We start from the raw sequence: 14,014 nt of genomic DNA on the forward strand, positions 1-14,014 counted from the left end.
GAACATGAACCCTCTGTGCCATCCTTCAATGCTATTATTAGTTTTGGGAAGGCCACTGAGGACGCCATCATAGCAGTTCCACATTTGAATTGCAAACATTGGAGGACGGCGCCCTTGACGACGATCTGGGCGCCCAACCCAAGTGTCTTCAAAGTAGTCAATTACTGGCTGAGCAACATCTGGTAATACATTCCCATCGTTTTTCTCCAAATGCACTGGCACAAATGGAAGAACCAGCCACGGTGAGTTGAAAGTGGGTACTCTCTGCTTACTGCATTGACCATGGCCACCTCAAAGTCAGTCATGATTGTCTCTGGAACAGCAACAGTAACAACTCCATGAATGTATGTCCCTCTCCTTTTGTCCCCCAGCAGGGCATACACCAGAGGCACTGAAGTGTTTTCCGTCAGTCCGTGTATTGTGTAAAGCTGTTCAAACAGTGAAGGCACTGTCTTGAAGGTGCCCTCAGCATACCAGTGCTTTGAACGGGCAAGGAGCTGCAGATTTCTTTCAGTGGCACAATTATGTGTTTAAGCACAATTAGCACATCTCTAGCATATAGGCTACCCTAATTGATTGTTCGTAAACAATTGTAACTGTTTTTTTAAAAAAAAGCTGTAGCCTAACTTTTATGAACATTTGTTTACGAACAATTAGTATTACGGTCAATTGCATGCCCGAAGAATTGTATTACGAAGAATTGCTTTTACGAAGAATTGCTTACGAACAATTGTTTTACGAAAAACTGTTTACGAAGAAAACGTCGGACACCCTTTTCCTCCCCGTGAGTTATTTAACGTGAGTTACTGTAACAGCGTGTGTATCGCGCTGCTCGCTTTAGCGCTATTTTTGGCATTATTACATCACAACAAATCAAACAGTGCGGTCGTGATGGACTATTCTAGTATATTTTTCGCTTTTCGTTTTACATGTTTTGGTACAATTTTTTTCGTAATAAACGTTCAAAGCAATTGCTGAGGCAATTTCAACTTTTGCCGTTTGGCCTCGGCAACGTTTTTGTAAAGGTTTGCAGTTACGAGTTGGGGCTGTGATAGTTAAAACATCGAACAAAATTGAAATAAATATCGATATTGAAAAGATATCGTATCGAAAATTTTAATTCGATATATCGCCCAACTGCCACCACCAAGATGAGATCCCGTTTGACTGGTGAACATTTAAAAAGCCTAAATTTGTTACACTAGAATAAGCAATTTTGTGATGTTCATTGTTTTTGTAAAATCATTAAAATGTGTTGATGGTAAAAACGGTCAATTATTCTACAATAGATATCTGTATTCTATATTCGGTTTCAGTATTCTAGAATAGCTAATTATTCTATTTTGCCCATCCCTATTTCTGGGGTCTGCTACTATTCGGTGAGTCCGATTCGGTGAGTCCAATTCGGTGAGTCTGATTCGGTGAGTTCCTAACTTCTAACCCCTAACCTTAACTCCTAACCCCTAACCCTAAAACGGCAATGATAATTAGGCTACGGTACCCGATAATTTAAAAAAAAAATTAAAAAAATCCCCCGTTAAGGGATCGGACTCACCGAATCGGACTAACCGAATCGGACTCACCGAAACGGGCCATTCCGCTATTTCTGGGTACAACATGATGTGGGAGGTTGAGGTGGATGGATCTGTTCAAAAAGATTTACAAAAGGCAGTGGCTATTTGACCGGCTCCTTTCCTTTAATCTGAAACACTATTTGACCAGCATGAGGTAACGCATTTTTTCTTTCGCCTTTTCTTTCAAAGCAAAAGACAAGGAGAAAAAATGAAAAAAGTGCCTCATCATCATCATGCTCCTTCCTCGTATTGAGGGTTGGATACAATGTGCCAATGTTCTCGACCATGAGCTGTTCGTAATGCATTTTCATGACTTAATTTTGTCCATTTAGTGATGTTTGATGTCCAAATCATTCTTGGTCTGCTTTGTTTGTTTTACCGTTTATCTTACCTTTTATCAATAATCTTTGTAACGAGTTTTGCCTTATTGTGTGTCCGAAATACTTCAATTTTCTTCTTTTGACTATTTGTAAAAGAATTCGCTTGAATTGAATTTGGATAATACTTCATCGTACTGATCTTTTGTTTCCATGAAATTTTTAACATTTGCCTGTATGACCAGAGCTAGAAGGCATCGATCCGTTTTTCCATTTTTGTGACACTGTCCAAGTTTCAGAGTTGTATAAAAGGGATGACCAGACATAGCATTTTGATATCTTTTGACAAATTTAAACTTTGATTGATTAAAACATTTTTCATTTTTTCAAATATAGTTCTTGCAATTTCTATTCGTCTTAGAATTTCATGTTTACACAATTTCCCATTTTTAGTTATATATATACGATATTAAATGTCCAAGATAAGAAAAAGATTTTACTTTTTGTATAATTATTTTCATTGTCAATTATAATTTGGAGTAATTCAATTCAATTTATTTTTTGCTGCTAGCGCAAACATGTACAGAACGGCAAAGTGATTTTGAGATTACCATTGATTTGGTCTTTTTAGCGTTAATTTTCATATTATAACTACATATTCAACAGTTTTTTTAAACTGAATCAATGGCGCATTCTATACGGTATCTCTTGGGCTGTTTTTTTTTTTTTGTTGTATCCAGGCTTACACCCGGTGGTTGAAGATTTAGATTAAGTGGACAGAAAGGCAAGGAAGCCAATCTTTGTGTCCACCTTCAGGCATGCCTTTAAGTGTCTTGCCAAGGACACAGCCGCATGCTCTTGAGCGGTGTTGAACCGGCGACCTTTCGATTGCCGTTCCAAGGCTCTCACCACTCGGCTATGCAGCCGACGTGCTCCTGGTGTTACCAAGGGAATGGTGTTGGGCTGGTGTTCCCAAGGCAATGAGCATGGTACTACCTGAAAGCGTTTTTTTAAACTAAATTTTGACCCGAAAAGACTCAATTGTTAGGCTGCTGCATTTTTGTGGTCAATTTTTAATTTGAATAGCCTACAGCCCAATTTTTTGTGTCTTTTCAAATATGAGTAGCCTACTGGTAAGAAAGTTAAAGTTTTTTTTAATTTGCTAGAATTTGAAAATTTCCTTGGGTAAGTTTTTGTCATAATAGGATGTGACCGTGTTTGCCGAATGACGCATTACATTTTTGCTCTCAACAAGTTGGGCAACACTAAAAGGCGGAAATGCGGAAGGCGGAAATAAGCCGGGCATGAAATGGCGTATTGTCCGCAGAAGTAGCGATTTAATGCCGATGTAGAAAACGCGGAAGTACGATCTTGGCGTCCATATTGTTTAACATAGCGATAACTTCATCATGAAAGAATGAAATGTTGCAACATGGAAAAAGGCGGAAGAGCGATTTTTAACAACAACTCATCACCGAACCTACTTTTATGTTGAAATATCATTGAAAGATATTGTTTAGAAGCAATTGTGAGGTCATTAAATACTTTGACTGTTTTAATTCCACAGTTATTGGAGTAAATTTCGAAATTTAATGGAATTTATTGAAATAGGAAAAAGGCGGAAATGCGATTTTTAGCCACAACTCAATACCGAACATTTTCTTATGTTGAAATATCATTGAAAGATATTATTTAGAAGCAATTGTGAGATCATTAAATACTATGACTGTTTTAATTCTAAAGTTATTTCGGCTTATTCCGCGTTTCCGCATTTCCGCCTTTTAGTGTTACCCCAACAAGTTAGTTGGGTGGCTGTACAATACTTCTTTAAAAAAATGGTTTTATAGGCAGTGCTTTTTAGCAGGCAATTTAGTTTGAAATAAAACGTTTCTGGGTGGTATTGAACTCATACCCTTGGAGATACCAGCCCGAGAAAGATTGTACCGTACGCACCGCTGATTCAGTTGAATAAAACTATTGAATTTAGAAGTGATAAAGGCACTTTTTTCTTCTCTCGTCTTTTGCTTTGAAAGAAAAAAATAGGCAGTGGCTATTTGACCGGCTCCGGTCTTTGAATCTGAAACACTATTTGACCGGTCATGATGTCACTACATAAGCGCTATTTTCTTTTTCTCTTTCAAAGCAACAGACGAGAAGCGCCGATATAAGTTCTAACTTCAACACGTATTCTTCAACTCAGTCTGTGGCGCGTGCGATACGTCTCCGGCTGCCAATCTAGAGGGGATGAGTTCGATACTATCCGGAAGCATTCTTTTTATTCATTTTTTTTTTATCTAAATTTTGACCCGAAGCGCATTTTTGTGGTCAATTTTTAATTTGAGTAGCCTACAGCCTATTTTTTATGTCTTTTCAAATGTGAGTAATAATGTTAGAGTTTTTTTAATTTGCTGGAATTTGAGAGTTTCTCTTGGTAATTTTCCGATCGTCATAAGTGAACGTGTGTTGCCGAACGACCCTACATTTTTCTCTCAAGTTAGTTATATACAATACTTCTTTAAAAAATGGTTTTACCATTATCATTTCTTTTAAAAGAAGTATTGTATATATATAATTAACTTGAGAACTATACTTGAGAACTATTAACTAACTTGGACTGTAGGCTACTCAAATTAAAAATTGACCACATAAATGCGCTTCGGGTCAAAATTTAGATAAAAAAAAAATGAAAAAAATAATGCTTCCGGATAGTATCGAACTCATCCCCTCTAGATTGGCAGCCGGAGACGAACCCTACGCGCCACGGACTGAGTTGAACATACGTGGTGAATTTAGAACTTATGTCCGCGCTTCTCGTCTTTTGCTTTGAAAGAGAAAAAGAAAAAAGTGCTTATGCAGTGACGTCATGACCGGTCAAATAGTGTTTCAGATTCAAAGACCGGAGCCGGTCAAATAGCCACTGCCAAAAAAATACGTCCTGACCGGTCAAATAGTGTTTTAGATTAAAAGACCGGAGCCGGTCAAATAGCCACTGCCTTTACAAAATTACAATTACTGTAGTAGGCTATATATATATTTTAGCAGATTTCAGCACAAACTACACTATATTCAATCAGTGCAGCAAGTGAACCAAGCCAAGAAATTTCCCTAACCTTGTCCCTAAGTGGGCATGAAATTCCCATTCCCAATCTAGGGACAAATTCAATTTAGTGAAATGAGAATAATGCGTAGTCCAGGTCAGGACCAGGACTCCACGAGTTATGTTTATGTTGTCCGAAAGTGACACGCGTTTCCATTTATTTTTTTATCAACTTCTATAAAAAAAAACACCAACAAAGAGTTGTAGACCTTTCCCCGTAGCCAGTCAATGAAGCGTGACGTTGAAAACAAACCACTTCAAGAACTGAAATCTTAGCAGTGAAACACAGTTTTTGTAAGTTTTGATCGAACAGTCGCTCATTTTAGTCGTACATTTTATACTAAACGTACGTTTTTGACTGAGCATTACAATTAAGTTATTTATTTTCAGAAAAAAAAAGAATTTACTACAGGGCCTTAGCCCATGGGCCTAACTACAGCCGGCACAGCGCTATAGCCTACTGCACGGAACCACTGAACGAAAGGATCTCGCATTGATAAATTTTATTTCAAAAATATTTGAGTTAACAACTTAATTAGGTAGCCTAAACGTGTTATCATTTCATTTAGAATCTACGCTGATTGTTTTCGTGCAGCATTTCCGTTTATTACTTGATGTTTTTGTCCTGGCTTATCTTTTGTTTATGGTCACTCCAGGTTTCTAGCCGCTTAATGTTTGTGTTTGGTTCAGCTTCTTTTATTCTTATGGAACTAATATATTGACACAAAATAAGACAGCATAGGCGTATGTATTTTTGGCAATTATTACTTTTTGGTTTGGCTAATAGTTCAGTTCAGTTCAGTTGTTTTTATTTCTGACCATCATATCAAAACAATACACGTCAACATAGCAAAGGTCGAGAAAAGGGTAGAAGCGACAATACGACTAATACAATTTTATTAAACTATTAGCCTACTAACTGTTGTCTAAAATTTTAGTAAACTTTTCAACATTATAAAACTCTAATTAAGCACAAACAATTTATAGTAGCCTAAAGTACCAACTGCATGATTGAGTGGTGAAAACGTTTGCGCGACGTTCGCAAAGGATGACGGTTCGACACCGCTCCAGAGTTTGCGGCTGTGTCTCGGCAAATACACTTAATGGCATGCTAAAATAAGGACAGCAGCTGACTCGACAACTAGGCTATATGGCCTATCTCTTCGCTGCTTCTTATTGTGTTGCATTTTGTGATCGCAGAGAAGGTTACGCAGTGGCTCCGAGAGAGGGGGAAGTCGGGCCAGTTTCCCCCCTAACAAAACATTGTAAAGGTAAAACGAGTAGTTTTTTGTTTTTGCACTTTTGAGGGGGGCCCATTTTTAGTACTAAAGTAAAAATGTACCAACTAAATAATCAACAAATTCTTAAATGAAGTGCGTGTTTCCAAGTATTTCTCAATCATTGTAAATGTCACTCTAAATGCTTCTCATCAAGAACAAATCATTTTCGTGTTAAGGAAGGCGATGTTGAACAGCTTCAAGACGTAAAATCTGAAGCTGAAATGATTTCTGTGTCACTGTACGGTTTCGATTGTACTGATAGTTTCAATTTAAAAACTGGTGCTGTTTTAGCTAAGCGGGAACTATTTTTGCTTGACAACTGAACCTTAACTTCAAAATCTGCGTTGGCCAGGCATAGGATGTTGTATCCAACATAAGTTATCTGGGAAAGTTAAAGGTATCAGTCCAAGCACGATTAAAGAAAGTAAATCCTGTATATTTTTTGTTTATGGATCATCATCAGTCATCATCTCCGCCTGCAGCAGATTGCTTATCAACACTTATCAACTTGAGGTGGCTGCTGACTAGATGACCGTTTTGTCTTTTCGCAGTCTCCTCGTCATATGACACACAACCGATTATTATTGTATACTTTGTATTCTTTTCATGTTTGTGTTTGTGACAAATAAATGAACTGAACTGAACTGAAAGTTATTTGCTTCCAAGAGTGGCGATTTTGAGCCAGCTCGCCCAGTGTCGCCAAGTTGAGTCCAGTCCATGATTGGATGTTGTCTTGCCATCGTTTTGGTTGTCTGCCACGTTATCTTTTTCCTTCTATGCAAACTTTGCTGATTCCGAATTGTGATCTTTTTGTGTGGCCGAACAGTTTTAAAACTTTTGAATTTAGCCTATTACTGCTGCTATTGGATGCAATTTTGTCATAGTTAAAAGATGTTCTGTTTTCGTATGGTCAAGTAGCCTTTTGTTGGTCATGCTTCTCATGATGTGATTTTGGAAGGTAGTGAGTTTTTTCTTTATTTGAGTTTTTTGTTTATGGATGTTGTTGCTTAGGCTAAATCTAGTTGGAATGCATAATGTTGCTTACAGACAGCGTTGTTCAAATGTCTTATCATTTTTGGAGTAGGAGAAGACGGGGCAAAGCGGGACACTTTTCGTAAAAACGTAGGCCTAATTTTAGCAACAGTGATGGTTGGATTTAGTTAATTTCTTTTTTAATCGAAAGCCTTAATTGGTCAGCATGTTTGGTTCGAAGATCAAGCGGAATCTTTCTACTGTTATAGTAGGCTACAAATTAAAAAAAGATTTTTTTTTTAAATGTCCCGCTTTGCCCCAGCCGTGGGGCAAAGCGGGACACTTCATTTTTGCATGATTTGGTACTGTTTAGCCGCTTCTCTCAAAAACAACTTCTTACTTTTTGCATCTTCTATTCCATTCTTAATATTGATAGCCTATCCGTCCATTTACCTATTGCAGTTTTTCTCTTATAGCGACGAACCATTGTCAGAATTAAATTGATGTAGACCTACCGGTACAATATACATGAATGCTGATAAATATTTTACAGTCTTGAAGGCTAAAAGAGTTATAAACAAAAATTCAATCAACAGAAGAACCACAGATACAATCTAGATTTCTAGAGTCTCATATTGCCCTAATGCACTGTCTCACTTTGCCCAAATACAGCTGTCCCACTTTGCCCCAAACTATAGCCTTTAGAAAATAACATCTGTGCTGAAACCTGTAAAGTTTTAGGTAAAAGTTGCTTTTGTTACCAACAAAATACTGTCTCAATGTCTAAGATAAAAACAAAGCTACCGACAAATTCGCTTATGCTAACGAATGTGGTAGCTACTTTTTCATCTCTTTCTTATAACAAACCATGCCAAAACGCATTTTGCTTCCTCACGACACGCGTTGTGCTCTGTCAGTCGCCATTTTTTTACAGCAAATACAGTTTATAATTGCCTAACTAGTGCTTTCGGTTAGAGGGAGCCAAAGAATACAAAACGTGAGAAATCGCGATGTCCGCTTTGCCCCGCGTCCGCTTTGCCCCGTCTTCCCCTAATTGATTGTCTGTAAGCTTGTGGCATCTTTAAAGTTATAGCCCAGTCAGAGGAAAAATTCTGAAAAATGTAAAGTAAGCTGTCCTAACATCTTGCAAAGAAAATTGACTTCGAGAGGGTAATCAAGGCGTGGTGCAGTCAAACCCAATGCTTTACATTACCGTACCTTTTTGCAATTGAAGCTCTAAAGACGTTTCTTAAATGCATCAAGTTGGAAACAACAAGAGCTTGATCGGAAGCTGAGTCAATGCTAAAGTAGCCTACAACTAGCAGTTTTAAATTTGTGGCTGCTTTGCATTATATGGATTATGGTCCTAAACAAGATTCACTGATGAATTTAATGAAATTAAAGAAAGATGTAGCCTAATCTAAGTAAGAGAAAGCTGAGAAGAGTAGGCTATTACTCCCAAGCTAAAGTTGCAGTGGCAATTACTGTATACATTTAAAAGAAAATGATTTTCTTTTTCCTGAGGACAGAACGCTTTTATAACTCCACTTAACTAGCTGAATCATTCGAATGAAATGTATTCTACCGTAGCCTACATTGCAAAGGATTCGATAGTTTTGGAGTTGACAAATGTAGGCTATCAACAAACTCAAACATATCGTCGATGAGTTTGAAGTTCCATAAAAATTTCATCGTAGGCCTATGTCGGTTGTGCGGTTGCGGGCATTTGGGAAAAATTTAAACCATTTGTAGGCTACAACAATGACATTTTTCAAGACATTTTGGATGAGTTGGTACTTTTGACAGAAAGCCACACAGCAAACTTCACCTGCAAACCAGAACGAACCACCCCATAATCTCTACACAACAGGAATCATTGATTGCAACTTTTGAAAGGTTTTTCCAAATACTTTTGTTATGACTTTTTTTTTGTGTTCCGGTAGCTACCTCCAACGGTTGCGCTTTGAGAACGTGGTTTACCAATTAGGTTACTGCAATTTGTAAAGAATTGTTTGCGCTCCAGTAGGCCTATGACGCAAAACCGATTGAAAAGCCTAACTATACATGTTGTGCATCAATTCAGACGTCGCAAAATTTTATCCTTTAATGCTATGATTCGTAACTTTGCATTGCAAAAAGTCCAGAAAGGGTTGAATTAAATTAGGGATGTCCAAAGTCCGGCTCGCGGGCCAACTCCGGCCCACGAGACGTTTTTGTATGGCCTGCGCCTGTTGTAGTACGTGTTATTTTTGGCCTGCAAACACACAAAAATCATATGAATTCAATTTGCAGTTTTCAGAAAAATTATTGTGGCTGTTGGCCCGCGAACTCTTATGAAATCTGGCTCGCGTGGGAAAAAGTTTGGACACTCCTGAACTAAATGCTCAGTTGAACTATTTTCGTTGCCTATAGGCCTATTGCGTGTTTACAAAGCTTCCTAGACAAAATAGTTTGCCTAAATGGCATTTTTGCTGCAAGTGTAATCCAGTTTGATGATTTTTACATTGAACGAAGTTCTTTTCATGCTGAAGAAAGTAGGCTAATTTCAGCTCAACACGAACATGCAACACAAGATACAAATTAGTTGTATACATTTGCTAAAAAATATTATGGGGCCCAATTTTCGTATTGTTTCCCGACCAGTGCTGATTTCTCTTGGAGGCCCTGAGGTTACTTACTCTACATGTTGTTGCAATGGGAGCAAAAAAAAACGTGATTAGGCTAGCCTATTACTGGACTTCATGTAAACTTTACTGGCTTATACAAAACTGGGTAGGCTGGACAAACAAATAATTGAAATTCTTCTGTGGTCGGAAAAAAAGATTAAAACGTAGCTTCGACTTCATATCTAAAGTAATCATCAAACTTCTGCGGAAATCCAGTTTTTATTAGATGAGTTTGGGCAAATGCGAAGTGTGTGCCCACTGCCCATACGTCTTCATCGATAGGTTGACCCGTTGGGCAATTGAGCCAAAGAGCGACCAAAACAAAGTATAATAAACTATAGTAACAATATATGTTTGTCCGCAGCTGATTGTAGCAAGAATTGAAAGCAATAGACACCGGTGTTTCGTGGTTTATAGCTCCTGCGAGCTTTACATATGTCATTTCGGGTGCCAGATGTTTCGTCCCTGAGATCTTTCGTCCCAACGTTTCGGCCCTACAAGGCATCGGCTTCTTTAGTGGAAAGTGCGAGATTGAGAGATTAAGTGGAAAAACACCGCCGAAAGATCTCAGGGACGAAACATTTGACAAGCGTGCGAGATTGAGAGTGGCAACACACCGCAACCGAAAAGAAGTTTTATTCGAAGTCGGCATGTAGGCCTAGTTGTAGCTGTATTTTAGACTGTAGCTAACCCGAGCGACCGCACGCACGCCTCGACCGCGCAACGGTGGCGGCGTCTTTGTCATTTCATGACAAGACGAATCGCAGACCAGAAGGCAGACTCAACGAATCGCAGTCAAAATACTATTCTAGCGATCACGACACCCCGGTCTTCATCTAGGTCGCCCGGTCTCGACACCTTGGCCGCAACTAACCCGAACGGCCTCTCCGCGGCTTCGCCGAAACAAAGACGATTGCCCTATCTTTGCCAGCTCCGGACCGGGCACAAACAAATCGTCGCTTGTCAGAAGGATTCCGATTTAGAGGCGTTCAGTCGTAAGCTCGCGGACAGTAGCTTTGCGCCGCTGGCCGATCGTCCAAGCGCATGTACCAAATGTCCGAATCTGCGGTTCTTCTCGTACTGAGCAGAGTTTCTGTCGCGGCGACCCTCGGTCGGGAAACGAGCGTTCTGTCATTTCTACGTTCTATGATAAGCACAGAAACAAATAGAGGCCTCATAATTGTATCGGAGCCCCAACTGACGAAGTTAGGCTACGGCCCTGAATCCTGATTGAATGGCAGTTCAGCTTATTAGCCTACTTCAGTTGATTTATATTCAGTGCAAGTAGGCTATAAGTGATAGGCTGCATTGCTTTTACAAGCAAAGAAGCAAAAAAAGGCTACAAACTGAAATCCACTTAGCCTACTTATTGTAGCAAATAAAGCAGTAATTCTCACTTATTATCATAGAGATATAGCAGCTAAAGCAGAAAGAATATTCAAGTCTATCAGAATTGCAGACCAACAGCGTTTTGCTTAGACCAGGGGTCAGGGCCTCTGAGAGAAATTTTCACTAGGGGTACGAAGAGTCATTCCGGCTCTCCTCTCACTCCGGGCCCCCTTTGTCTTGGGCAAAACGCGTGATGTTTGCTTAGGCGTATTGCACACCAATAACACCATACAAAATTTTACTGCAAAATCGGACATCTGTGCGAAATAATAGTGGGCTATCAGGCAGCAATAGAACTATTATTTAGTGTTTTGCGTTGTGCATATCATGTGATCTGTCCCTCGACAATTTGTGTATCCTGCATTGAATTCGTGTGTCAGTTGTTGATGGTGCTGTTGAGAGGTGTCGTTTGTTCAGCTTTAGCCTAGAGTAAAATTTTCAAATTCACTCATTTATTTCTCTTAAATGTAGCCTATAATTATTCCAGATGAGGACACTATGTGGTGTCGAAAAACGTTGGATTTAGGACGTAGTTTTTTTTCTTGTTTTTTCTTGTGTTTTAATAAGAAATGTTAAATCCGTTAACTGAGTGTTACATGTATTTGGTACGGTACAAGTCAAGCTCTCTACCAAGGCTCAAACATAACATCTTGTTAAAACATAATTAAATTAATCATCTGATCAATAACCTTTCTTCATTAACTTTTGCATTCACCACATGCCTAGCAGAGATGAACGGAGTCACTTTTTTTGACTCCGCTCCTGCTCCGAAAGTATTGGCTCCGGCTCCTGCTCCAACTCCGATATTCACTTTCAAGTGAAATATGCGTGAAACTACCTTTTTCAAATAGTTTTTAAAAACACAAAAAAAAACACACGGGCTTTTTACCCGGGTTTTTCTCAAACCTGCTTTTGCTACACTATGCTGCCCTCTGTACAGGAGAACAACCAACTTGTATGATTTAATTTAAGTTGTTTTTAACAGAACATTTTTGCACGTAAAGCATTAAATCGCCATTTTGGGCTCCTAATTTGCTTGCAATGCTCTCAATTACCTTTCTGGGCCCTTTTGCTACATTACGGGCCCCCCAGGACAAAAAATAACAACTTTTATGCTTGAGTTTAGTCGTTTAGGATGGTTTTAACCAAACATTTTTGTGCGTAAACTATAAAATCACAATTTCGGGCCTCCCAACAAACACAGGCATGGGCCCTCAAGGGTACGCCGTACCCTCCGTACCCGCTCTCATAGGCCTTGCCAGGGGTCGGCAACCTTTTTGAGCTGCGGCCAATTTAATAAAATAAAATATACTGGCGGGCCGTAACTGCCGGGACAGCTTTTCTGAAACGCGAATATCTTACCCTTAAATTCCACGGCGTTTTACACTTCTATTCATGCTTATATAATATGTTCATTGATATGATAAAAGGAATTTATTACTTTGAAACCGATTACTAAAAGAACAAATGTGTGTAACAATTTAATGTGAATGTTGATGTTGTTTGCATTTTTTTGCAAAATTGCCAAAGTCATTTTTGATATTGGAACAAGAAATTCGTAAAACATTATTAACATGTTCAATAAAGAATAGCCATAGCCTATTCTCTATTCTTTATTCTCACCGCAAATGGGAAACAGTGCAGAACACCTTGACTAAGGATATGGACATTCTATCTTCCTATCTGCACCAATGGCGCCTCAAGTTGAGTGAAGCGAAGACGGTGACTTCTGTCTTCCACCTATGTAATAGAGACTCAAACAGGAAAATTACCATCCAAAATAACGGCCGAACACTTCCTTTCGAAGCCACACCCACATACCTTGGAGTTCGACTTGATCGGTCCCTTACATACCGCACACACCTAGAACACTTACGCGGAAAAGTGACAGCTCGTACTGCTCTCATGAAACGTCTTGCTGGTACAAGGTGGGGTGCTAGCCCCTCAGTGCTGAGAACAAGTGGTTTAGCCTTAGTCTACGCCCCTGCTGAATACTGTGCTGCTACTTGGTGCAGAAGTGCCCATACTGACCTTGTCGATGTACCAATCAACAACTGCCTGCGAACTGTCACAGGTTGCCTCCGCCCAACTCCAACTGACTGTTTGCCTGTCCTTGCAAACATTCAGCCAGCTGCACTACGGCGCCAACGTGCTGTTCTTTCCCTGAGCCGTAAAGCCCTAAACCCTGGCCATCCGCTACACACAACCACGCTGAGATATCCACCAAAGCAGCGGCTAAAATCAAGAAAGCCATTTGTACGCGCTGCACAAGACCTTCTGGCCGCCTCTGGTGGAAGCCTTAGCAAATAGTGGTGCCACGCGGCGTGGTGTGAACAATGGTCAAGCAGCACGTCCCCACTTCGCCAAGTATTCAGATCCCCGTCCGAAAACCAGCTGGGACATGGCCTCTCTAGACTTGCCTCATCAAGGCGTAACCGTTTGCTCACTGGTGTTGGACTCTATGGTGCAGACATGTTGCGCTGGGGCTTGGTAGAGAGTGCTGCTTGTGAGTGTGGCGAAATGCAGACGGCAGCCCACATTATCAAGGATTGCCGGCTATATAGACCACCCCATGGTATGGAAGGCCTAATTTCAATCGATGACGACACCAGGCAGTGGCTAACCAACGGATGCCCTGACATATAGCGACAATACGAGAGAAGAGAAGAAGAAGAACATGTTCAATGTTCATCAGATAAACGTGATCGAAGTTTATTTT

The sequence above is a fragment of the Aplidium turbinatum genome, chromosome 6 (genome assembly GCF_918807975.1).
Source record: "Aplidium turbinatum chromosome 6, kaAplTurb1.1, whole genome shotgun sequence".
NCBI classification, from domain to species: Eukaryota; Metazoa; Chordata; class Ascidiacea; order Aplousobranchia; family Polyclinidae; genus Aplidium; species Aplidium turbinatum.